Below are 12,625 nucleotides of genomic sequence, written 5' to 3'. Positions count from 1 at the left end.
GAAAAAAATACAATAGAACTTAAAAAGCATTTGAAAGAATTTTTTGAAATAAATTTGAATAAAGGTACTCCAATTGAAATTGTTTGGGACGCAAGTAAAGCTTATATGAGAGGGGTACTTATCTACATGAATTCTAAACATAGACTGTTCCGACAAAAGAAAAGATCTGAGTTGGAAATGGAAATAAAAAATAAAGAACAGTTACTTATTAAAAACCCAACAGATGAAAGAATACGAAGCGCTATAAAACTTTTGAAAGACTAATTTCAAATGCTTATGGCAGAACAAGTTGCAACAAGTTTACAATACGCGAAGCATAATACATTTTGCAACGCTAACAAACCGGGCAGATGGTTGGCTTACACACTGAGGAAAAAACAAAGTATACGGACTATTGATAGTATTGACATTGGAGGGAAAGAAATTTTTCAACAAAAATTAATTAAAGAAGCTTTTGTGGATTATTATACTAAATTATATGCCAAAGAAGAGGTGCAGAATGGACTTATAGAAAAATATTTAAAGGATAAGAGAGTTACAAAAATTACTGATCAACAAAAGGAAAGAATGAATTATCCTATAACAGAGGAGGAGATAATAGCAGCAATTAAGCAGCTAAAAACAGCCAAAGCTCCTGGCACGGATGGTTTGACTGCAGTGTATTACAAAACTTTACAAGCTGAAATGGTGGGACAACTTAGAGATTTATTTTGCAATATTCAACAAGGGGGTAGAATACCCCCATCTTGGACAACTGCTTATATATCTTTGATACCAAAGGAACAAGTTGGTCCTAAAAAACCAGAGAACTACAGACCAATATCTCTTTTGAACACAGACTATAAAATTTATGCGAAGGTGTTAGCCAACAGGTTGATGCCAGTAATCCAAAAAGTGATTCATGAGGACCAAGCGGGATTTATTGAGGGCAGATACATGAAGGACAATGTAAGGCAAGTAATAGACTTATTGGAATATCTTGATAAGAATAAACAGATTTCTGCAGTGCTGGTTTTTTTGGATGCGGAGAAGGCCTTTGATAGAGTGGATTGGAATTTTCTACTAAAGACTTTAAAAAAGATGGGCTTTGGGGACCAATTTATACAGGCGATCTCAGCAATTTATCAAGAGCAAAAAGCACAGATTATTATTAATGGAAGTTTGACGACAGAGTTTAAAATTGAAAAAGGAACAAGACAGGGATGTCCGTTGTCCCCACTTTTATTTATTTTAACATTGGAAGTCTTGCTAAATACAATACGGGACTCAAAAATTCTGAAAGGCATAGTGATAAGGCAAGAGGATTATAGAATAAAGGCATTTGCAGATGATCTGGTTGTTACCCTATCACAACCAATGGAATCAACAATCCTGATGAACGACATTATACAAGACTATGGTAGAGTTTCAGGTTTTAGATTGAATTCAAAAAAGACTAAAATGATAGTTAAGAATATGACACAAGATCGTAAACATGAGCTTGAAAGGAGGGCAGGTTTTGAAATTGTACCTAAGGTAAAATATCTTGGAGTTCAGGTTGCAGAATCAAATATGAAATTGTTTCAAAATAATTATGAGGTGTTGTGGCGAGAGGTTCAGAAAGACATGGAGACTTGGAAAAAGCTGCAACTGTCTTTACTTGGAAGAATAGCAGCAGTTAAGATGAATATTTTGCCAAGATTTCTGTTTTTGTTTCAAATGATTCCGGTGCTTAAAAGTGATAAACAATTGAAAGTCTGGCAGTCTGGCGTGAATAAGTTTGTCTGGAACGAGAAAAAGCCGAGAGTGAAATTGAAAATTATGCAAGATGTTCCAGAAAGAGGAGGTCTTAAACTCCCAAACCTACAGTTATATTATGATGCAGCAGCTTTAACTTTAACAAGCGATTGGTTTGGAAATAAGAAGGCTGGAATATTGAATGCAGAAAGTTTTGATCTTGAATTTGGATGGCATGCTTACTTATTTTATGATGATAAAGTTGATAAAGTATTTAAAAGTCATATACTCAGAGATTCTTTGATGAGAGTTTGGAAGAAGCACCGACTCAAATGGGATTATAAAATACCGCTATGGCTGGATCTTGGTCATACCTTGTGGAATACAAATATAATGTCACTCGGGGGGGTTTTATACAAAGAGGTTCTTTTTACAGATGCGGGCAGATGGCAGCTGAAGACATTGCAGACACTGTTGGACGAAGGGATTAATTTAACCTGGTTACAATATAATCAATTACAATTGAGATGGAAAGAGGACCAAAAAACTGGTATTATATTGCATGAGGAAGAATTAGTTAGACATATAAGAGAGAAAGGTCCAATGCATATTAAAAGGCTTTATAATGTTTTGTTAGAAAGGGACTCAGAAACTGAATTAGTTAAAGATTGTATGATTAAGTGGGCACAAAATTTTGAAGAACCAGTGATGTTGGAAACATGGGAAAAAATTTGGGTTCAGAATGTTAAGTTCACACAGTCGCAGAATTTGAGGGAAAATTTTTATAAAATGTTTTATAGATGGCATTTGGATCCTAAAAAGTTGTCATGTATGTACCCTAATGTTCAGCCAAAATGTTGGAGATGTGAATGTTTGGATGCTACGTATTATCATGTATGGTGGACCTGTAGGAAAGTTAAGGCTTTTTGGATAAAAATTTGGTGGGTCATGCAGAATGTTTTGAAGAAAAAAATTCAATTTTCTCCACAATTGTTTTTATTGGGTATAGTTAAGGGTTTTACACGGGGTGAAATAAAACTAATATTGTATATGATAACAGCAGCAAGATTGTTGATAGGTAAATATTGGAAGAATGAAGCTTTGCCTACTATCGAGGAATGGACTTTGAAGATGGCTAGTTTTGCAGAGATGGCGAAGATTTCAGCGTATTTAAAAGATTGTTCACAAGAGACTTATGAATGGGAATGGAAAAGGTGGATAGAATATGTTCAGAACAAATACCAAACTAGAAAGTATCAAATAGCTTTTATTTGAAAATAATGTATTAGAAATATTTTAACGTAAAGAGACAAAGAGGAAAAATTATATAGGGGGAGGGATGGGTTCAGGTTTATATATTAGTGTTATTAGTTATGAGTATGTAATAGGGAAGTCTGGGGGGGGAGGGTTAGGGAGGGTTAGGGAGGATGGGAAGTTTGGGGAGGGAGGTGGGGGGGTGAAAAAAGGGGTGAAAATGTAATTGTAAAACTTTTGCAATAAAAAAAAAAAAAGAATAGAATAGAATAACAGTGTTGGACATCAACAGCAACATCCAACCTTCTGATCAAACAGGAAATCCCCTACCATTTTAATAATAATAATAATAATAATAATTTTATTTCTATACCGCCCTTCTCCCGAAGGACTCAGGGCGGTGTACAGCCTATTTAAAAACACAAAAAACACGACAACAATTAAAATTTAAAATCATTAAATAATTAGGCTCCAATTAAAATCCCAGAAATTTAAAATACCCCAATTTAAAACATTATGTTAATAGCCCTGCCTGGCGGAACAACAGGGTCTTCAGAGCGCAGCGAAACACCCGGAGGTCGGAAATCTTTCGTATTTCGGGGGGCAATTCATTCCACAGGGCTGGAGCTCCCACAGAGAAGGCCCTCCCCCTGGGTGTCGCCAGCCGACATAACTTGGCTGATGGCACCCGGAGGAGACCCTCTCTGTGGGAGCGAACTGGTCGGTGGGAGGCTATTGGTGGCAGAAGTCGGTCTCGAAGGTAGATGGTGGTCAAATGGTGATAGACAAATGGTGGTCCAATCTCTTCTTAAAAACCTCCAGTATTGTAGCATTCACAGCTTCTGGAAGCAAGTCATTCTACTTCATGTATTATAGCATTTGGTGTTACTTTTTCTCCCTGCAAATACCATTTTCTCCTTGCAAATATCAAGCCTTTGCCCATATATTGTCCAAAGAAGATTTAAATAAATAAAACAACAACAACAAAAAAAAAAACCCAAGGTATTTCATATTTACTCAAAAAAAAAAAAATCATATGATTCTTAATCAGCAGGAGGAAACCATGCCTAATGGGTTATGAGACAGTTGGGTTGCAAAACTAATCCTGTTGGAAGCCTTTTGTTCTAATGAAAATCACTTTACTTTTAAAATTAATTCAGCATATGTTACTGCCCATAAATTCAGAAGGGGAATTGGTGTTTTAAGGACAGTTACATTCTGTGGCTGCTAGACATTCCACAGGAACACTTTCTGAAACGTCTTTTTCTTTGAAAAACTAATGCGATGAAATCAATCCGATTTAAAATTAGCCACTCTTTATTAAGAGAAACAGAAGAAAATCTGCAGTTCTGATAATTCAGCAGAAGATGATCCTGAAGAGAGGATGAAAGGACAGAATTTACGAAGATTAAAAGGACAGGTCCAACACTTTCATCCACTTCTCATCAGTCTGTTTAATTCTTGTTTTCTATTTAATAAAATTGATGTGGTCTCTCTTCGCCCCCCTCTCCTAAAGTAATACATGATTAACATTTATTTGGTGCTAGGCTATTAACAGAGCCACATTAGTTTCCCTAAGTGATGATTGCAGCATCCTATGTTTAGGTCAGGGATGAAATCCATCAGGTTCTGACAGGTTCTGGAGAACCGGTAGCGGTTTTTGAGTAGTTCGGAGAACTGGCAAATACCACCTCTGGCTGCCCCAAAGTGGGGAGGGAATGGAGATTTTGCAATATCCTTCTCCCAGGAGTGGGGAAGAAATGGAGATTTTGCAGTATCCTTCCCCTGCCACGCAGAGCACTCATCAGAGCCTTCCCCAGATTCCAGGACTGACCAATGTTCCCCCCACCCCAACCTCCTTACTTTCTGAGTCTGCTACCAGCTCTGCTGGCCGCTGGCAGGCCACAACACTGGCCAATTTCATTAAATTAAAGCTAGTTTATTTTCTGCATGTTTTAATGCCCATTCTTCAATGATCCATAATCTTAGAAATGAACTAACTCCTGGGGGAATGTCTGGATGGGGAAAAAGAGAAGCATGCCTGCTCAACTCCAAGAATCCCCTCTAATCTCTTCCTAATCTTTACTTGTTCAACACAGAAATGATAGGCATGTTTTCAAAGAATTCTGGGTTTTCAGAATTTCACACTGAGGCCCCTTAAACATCATCCACTGATTTACAGATGGCATTCTTATAATGATAAGGATGCAACGTGGGATGTCCAGCTTTTACAATTCCTACCTCTACAAAAAATTCTATCTTTTCATATTCCACTAATGCAAATCACAGTTTATCTACCTTCAGATACATAAAAACTCCACTTCATTTTAAACCTCAGTTGCGCAAGACATGGGAGTGTCTGAAAATGCCGTGTGTGAATTAGGTGTAAATAGGTGGTATAAATTAAAGAGGAGGAATGGAAGATGGCAAAGAAGGGGCAGTTAAAGTAAAATAATCTCTCTCTTTTTTTAAGGAAAGCATAAATTTAGCTACACAACAACAAAATTATTGACTTAAATGCACACAAATCTGGCAGGAACTAAAACATTAATAAGTGTATATGTACAGTATATATCTGGGTATACACGTCAAAAGGAACTGCTGGAATCATGGAGGGTTTTTCAAATTTTCTGTTTAAATAAATACTAAAATAAAATAGAATCTCACAAATAACAATAATAATAAACCCAAAACATCTGGAGCACCACTGGAATACCATCAACATTGACAAAATCACTACCAGTCAATTGCAAAGGGCAGGTTTACTTGGAACAACTTCCATCCTGCAACAATAACTTCATTACTAACAAACAACAACATTTGCCTATCTGAGATCCTTAGGAAGATCTTGATAGGTGGATAAAAATGTCAAACACATTCCAAACATCTGACAGTGTAACCAACCATAATAAATTGATATGCTGTCCCATCTCAACAACTCTCAGCAACTCTGGATGGTGAACCAACGAAGAAGATTCCCACACGAAGATCTGATCACAGCAATTGTGTATTCATGAAGGAATTGAGGTAGGCACAATAAAAGTTGCAATTTGATCCCTCAATAGTGATGCTGAATAGGAGAATTTTGCGAAGCTTCTTCTCTGGTAACATTGTACTGCAAACTAGGGCATACAAAACCTTCGCCAGACCAATTCTCAAATACAGCTCATCTGCCTGGAATCCACACTGTATATTGGACATTAATACAATTGAGCGGGTTCAGGGCAGTGGTGAATCCAAATTTTTTTTTACTACCAGTTCTGTAGGCGTGACTTGGTGGGCATGCTGTGGCTTGGTGGTGTGGCAGGGGAAGGATACTGCAAAATCCCCATTCCCTCCCCACTCCTGGGGGAAGGATATTACAAAATCTCCATTCCCACCCCACTCTGGGGCCAGCCAGAGGTGGTATTTGCTGGTTCTCCGAACTGCTCAAAATTTCCGCTAACGGTTCTCCAAACTGCTCAAAATTTCCGCTAACGGTTCTCCAAACTGCTCAAAATTTCCGCTACTAGGTCTTCAGAACCTGTTAGAACCTGCTGGATTTCACCCCGATCCAGGGGTATTTCATGAGAAGAGTACTCCACTCCTCTGCTCACAATAGACTCCCTTATGCCACGAGGCTCAAAATTTTGGGCTTGGACAACCTGGAACTATGCCGCCTACGGTCTGACCTAAGCATAGAACACAAAATTGTCTTCTGCAACATCCTACCTGTCAACGACTTCTTCAGCTCCAACCTCAATAATACATGGGCAAATAATAGATACAAACTCAAGGTAAACCGCTCCAAACTCAACTGCAGAAAATACGACTTCAGCAACAGAGTGGTCAACGCCTGGAATTCTCTACCTAACTCAGTTGTTACATCCTCAAACCCAACAGCTTCAACCTTAAACTGTCTACCATGGACCTCACCTTATTCCTAAGAGATCCGTAAAGGGGACGTGCATAAGCGCACCAGCATGCCTACCATCCCTGTCCTACTGTCCCCATTTATTCATACTCATGTCCATGTTTATACTTATACCTGTTATCTTGTACATGTTTGACAAACTAAATAAATAAAATAAAATATTAAAGATTGCCATAGGAAAGACAGGTTTGTGTGTAGTTACCTGTTAATTATGCCTATGGAGATTCTCAATCATCCAGGTCATAGTTGTTTCAAAGGTGCTTTTTCAAAAGGCAACTGGGCTGTTTTTCCTTGAGGAAGAAAAAGAAGTTTCGATTCTTATCCAAGAAGCTTCATGATGAACCTTCTTGGGTGAGAAGTGAAACTTCTTCTTCCTCAAGGAAAAAACAGTCCAGAGAAATAGAATATCTATGGCTCTACCAAACAATATTCACATCCCCCTTCTGCCCATCCATCTTTGATTGGAGAACCCAACAAACTGGGAATAGTGTGTATGTGTGTGTGTAAAGGTGTAGATGTAGAGCATAATTCACAAGATATTAAACCTGATATTATCTCATATTTTGACTTGTAAATTGATATTATGCATGATGCCCACTATACAGACTGTAAATAAACTGTCTGATAAATCAGGGGTCCCCAACCTTTCGGACCTCAGGGACCACTAAATTCATAATTTTAAATCCTGCAGACCACTAATATGATCTGCCTAATGACTGGGTGTGTGTGTGTGGCTAAGTGGTCATGTGACTGGGTGGACGTGGCCAACTCGATATCACTCATATCAAGGGGCACCTCACCAGCCTCTACTCACCCATCCCCTCCCAGCCACTCCTCACCTGCCCCCCCCGGGCTTCTTAGGGCCCCAACAGGAAGCAGTTGTTGGAACTAAGCAGCCAGCATGAGAAAGAGTCAGCAAAACAGCTGGCTCAGTTCAAATTGGATCTGACCTAGAAAGAGGCTCAGCAGAAGCACCTCACTGAGGACTACAAGATAGGCTTTCCAAGCAGAGGGAAGACCTGCGGGAATGCAAGGCCAGGTACCAGTGCCTAGAGGCTCAGCGGGCTGAGATGGTCAGCCAGTTCCAGGCCATGATCAGTCCCACTGGAACAAGGTCCTCCAGCTCTTTGCCACCAGCAGCGCTTCCCTCCAGCCTTCGCCCAAAGCCCCACACCAGGAGGCTGAAGCAGACCCCAAGTCAGAATTTCTTCCCCCCCCCTCTAACCCACACAAAAAGACCCCAAAGGGGTCTTGCTGCAGCAACACAAAGGTTGGTTCCATGTATCTATCCCAGGGGCCGTAGTTTGAGGACCCCTGATTTAGTGCAATAGAAAAAAAATGCAAATAATTTTTCTGCGGACCATCAAAATTTTCTCGCAGTGGTCCATGGACCATCAGTTGGTGACCACTGTGATAAATGACAATGTTTATACCTCAGGTTGAAATGGGAGGCACTTGGTGCTCTTTGAGCTTGGTTGTTTTCTTGCAGATGTTGCATTACCAAATTAGCTAACAACAGTGCATTGATGATGAAGAGCCAAGGTGGCGCAGTGGTTAGAGTGCTGTACTGCAGCTACTTCAGCTGACTGCTGGTTCAGCAGATCAGCGGATCAAATCTCACCGGCTCAAGATTGACTCAGCCTTCCATCCTTCCGAGGTGGGTAAAATGAGGACCCAGATTGTTGGGGGCAATATGCTATTTAGTATACTGTCTTTGGTGTAAGCCGCCCAGAGTCCTCGGAGAGTGGGCGGCATAGAAATGTGAATAATAATAATAATAATAATAATAATAATAATAATAATAATACATAGTCTGGGTAATGAAACGAGTGCAAGAAAATAACTAAGCTCAGAGAGCACCAAGGATCTCCCCATAAACTAACCCTCCTAAATTAAATCATAAATGCTTTTAATAGAAAGTTTTGCTATTAGTTTTCTATTACGATTTCCATTTCTTTTTCAATTGGAAGGAGCATGATGGATCCAATTATAATAATAATCTGAGATATATATAATTGGAAAGAAGGACATGACAGGCTTCCCATCCAGCTCCTTCATTAGCCCTTTGGTGTCTAATCTTCAATTTTCTCTATTGGTCATTTGTAATGTTCAGTTTCCTCACCTTGCTTTTCTTCCCAAATGTTGACAGAAATGACATTTGGGTGCTGTCCCCCGATAGCAGCCTAAGACAATTTTGGGTGATAAAAATCAGCTGCAACTTTGCCTATGAATATTTATGTTCCCAAATTCTGTGTCATTTCCATCATCGTGCTCAGCGCATTGCATATGCCAAGAGTGCATTAACTTGGACCGTTTGACTTTACTGATAGAGTTGGCTGAGAAGGAAGATGAGTCTTATTCTGATTCCCTGACAACCAGAGAAACACTTTCCTATTTCAGCAGTTTGAAATATTTGCATTTAAAACTCTGGTCAGTATGATTTTATATTAATGCAGAGAGAAAATCAGGGAAGTTTCATCCTCACCAGCATACAGAATCAAAGAAAGCAGAAAAGAAGAAACAGGGTTTCTTCTCCTGAGTCCCAAAGAATAAAATATCATTAATAGAAATGAATCCCAGACTTACTAGCACTGATGATCTTACCTAGTTGGGTAATGAAACATCCACAAACAAACAACTAAGCTCAGAGACCACCAAGGATTCAACAATGAAGTCTCATGTTTCAAAGACATAATCTCAACAAGACTTCCCTCCCATATCATGATTTATATATTTCCTATATTTATAGCCATGCATCAACCGAAAATATGGATCATGTCTTCCTATAACCGATCTAGTAGGAAAATATTGATAACATTCCTAACTTTTTACTTTGTCCTATATTATTCATTTAATGCAGAGCTGAGAAGTCTGAAATTCTCATGGATTACCCTGAAATCACACCATTGGAAAAAAAATAATAGATTAGTCTAAATAACTCTTTATTATACTAGCAGCACATTAAGTATTCAGCAGCTAAAAGCTAAGAAGTGGGTCTCTCTCAAACCTAGAGTAGAACCTGCATAACCAGTTAATAGGTAAAGGTAAATGTTCCTCTCACACATATGTGATAGTTGTTCCCAACTTTAGGGGGCGGTGTTCATCTCTGTTTCAAAGCCGAAGAGCCAGTGCTGTCCAAAGACGTCTCCATGGTCATGTGGCCGGCATGACTAAAACACCAAAGGCACATGGAACACTATTACCTTCCCACCAAAGGTGGTCCCTATTTTTCTACTTGCATTTTTTACGTGCTTTCGAACTGCTAGGTTGGTAGAAGCTGGGACAAGTAACGGGAACTCACCCCATTATGCGGCACTAGGGATTCAAACCGCTGAACTGCCAACCTTTCGATCGATAAGCTCAGCATCTTAGCCACTGAGCCACCACGTCCCTTAACCAGTTAATAAGACTGTGCAAATATTTGATTTGAAGATTGTATTCCAAGCAGCAATTTTACTGCTTTTCAAACTGAATCAGGGGCTTGAATCAGAAGTCTTCAAATGAATTTGAACATTTTTGCCCTGTACAAAAATTAATTTTGCTAAGCGAGGGAAATCAGAGTCAAGTGATTCCGATTTAAATGCTTTCTTTTTTTTTTATCAGTTTTCTGAATTAAAAAAGCAAGTTGGAATTTGCCTGGTTCACACAGGTATATGAATGCAAAGTTATTGTTTTTCATTTGTTTTAACCACTTTCTCTAGACTCGAGGGGCTATCTTTTAATTTTAAGCTAGCTGGGGAGGAGGTTGAACTGAATTAATGAGTGGTTGAAGTTAACCCAGTGAAATAGGAGAAATTCTGCTGGGTCTTTCTAGCCATGATTGTGGCTAGAAACCATCCCTGATTGTGTAAGTTTCTTTGGGAAAACTTATAGGAAAGCTTTACGCAAGATGCTATTGAATTGCTTGTAATAAATGTATTTCCTCAATTTCTTTCAAGCCAGTAATTGCATCAGTGGCAGAATAACCAAGAACCACTCCAGACACTTTCTGTTTTAGCCATTCTTCCATTTTAAATGACAACAGCTGCAAATCCCTTCAGCTTTTCTTAAATGATGGGATGATCAACAAAACAAGAGGAGCCTCACGATGTAGTTTACCATGCATATTAAAATGTGGGCTGCTGTAAAGAACGGATTTCTGTCACATTTGCGCCTTAACTGTGCATATCATAATCTTATTTTATTTAATAAAGCACATTATTACCAAATTGTTGCCATTTCCCATATTGAGGTAATCATAATGCACCTGAGCTTTTGAGCAATCAGTCACCTGGATGTCTCTCTACCTTTCTCAACTTGTCTACTTGCTGAGCAAGCCATATTATTTGCATATTGGACATATTACACTTGCAAATGGGTAGCAGACACAAGCAAAGAGGTGATTGTGTATTCTTATCCTTCACTGAATAGATTTCCATAGTGTCATTTTATAACACAGTTTCCAACTTTAAAAAAAAAAAAGAAGAAGCAGCATACCAAAATGTATTATGTAGGTCAAATTGTGTACAAGAACATGCACTTCAAATAAAATGCACGCAGAGATGTACACTTCAGAGAGAAAGAGGGCATTTGTCAAATGCAGAAAAAATGATTAAAATGCTAATTTTCTTTGCGTGGGAAAGTAAAGAATTATGAATGATCTGATATCAACAGACTTGCACCTATTCCAAGAAAAAAACATCTATGATGGGATCTTGGAACATGGATGAATCCAGATTTCGAAGCAGGTTAATAATGTAATCCTATATGTTTACTCCTATGGTGTAAGTCAGTGGTGGGATTCAGCCGGTTCAGGCCAGTTCGGGAAAACCAATTGTTAAATTGCTGGCTAACCCCTCCCCTCCCCACCTTGCCCCTTCCAGGAATCCTCACGTGCCCCATTTTGGCTCCCAGGAAAGTGCAGGGAGGCCTACTAGGCACAAAATGGGGCACAAGGGGCTGCGGCACTGCCCCCTGCAGCCCATTTTTGCTCCTAGAAGGTTGCAGGGAGGGCTACTAGGCCCAAAATGGGCATGAGGAGTGTGGTGTGCCCCCCGCACCCCATTTTTGCTCTCAGGAGGCTGCAGGGAGGCCTACTAGGCCCAAAACAGGGCACGTGGGGTGGCATGCTCCCCTGCATCCTGTTTTTGCTCCCGGGGGGAGCAAGAGGCCAAGTTCTGCCTGTCACACCCTCTGGCCACACCCACCATGGCCATGCCGACCCAGCCAGTCATTAGGGCAGAGAACCGGTTGTTAAATTGTTTGAATCTCACCACTGGTGTCAGTATATGTAATAATCAAGACTGGATGGGTTACATGAATACTGGAAGAGTAAGGAATGAATGGTGATGCATTTTATACCCCATGGTGCTTTCCTAAGATTGTGAAGCCCAGGAATAAGCGTTAAAATTTGCCTCTCAGACCCAGTGAAGAAAAGAAGTCAAAGAGATAGAGAGAACTGGAATTCTATCCCTCAGAATCCTTGGTACTAAATTTATTCTGGCCATGACATTGTTAGCAGGATACTTCTGCTACTAAAACAGCTTAAACTTTCTTGAGAGGCTTCTCCAAATATAATTTAGCCTTCAAATAGCATAGGGGTCCTCAAATTTTCCACCTTATTAATTGTTCATGAATTTTCAAATTGTTCATTGATGACCAAGTGTTTACTATATGAAATTAATTTAATAAATAACAATAACAACTTGGATATTTCCATTGATCCTTGTGGGTCATTTTCAAGAACCCTGAAATAATGGGATT

Source organism: Pituophis catenifer, unplaced genomic scaffold, assembly GCF_029215685.1.
Source record: "Pituophis catenifer annectens isolate HBS135680 unplaced genomic scaffold, rPitCat1.0.hap2 SCAF_13, whole genome shotgun sequence".
Taxonomy (NCBI): domain Eukaryota; kingdom Metazoa; phylum Chordata; class Lepidosauria; order Squamata; family Colubridae; genus Pituophis; species Pituophis catenifer.
Note: the sequence above shows the minus strand (reverse complement) of the source record.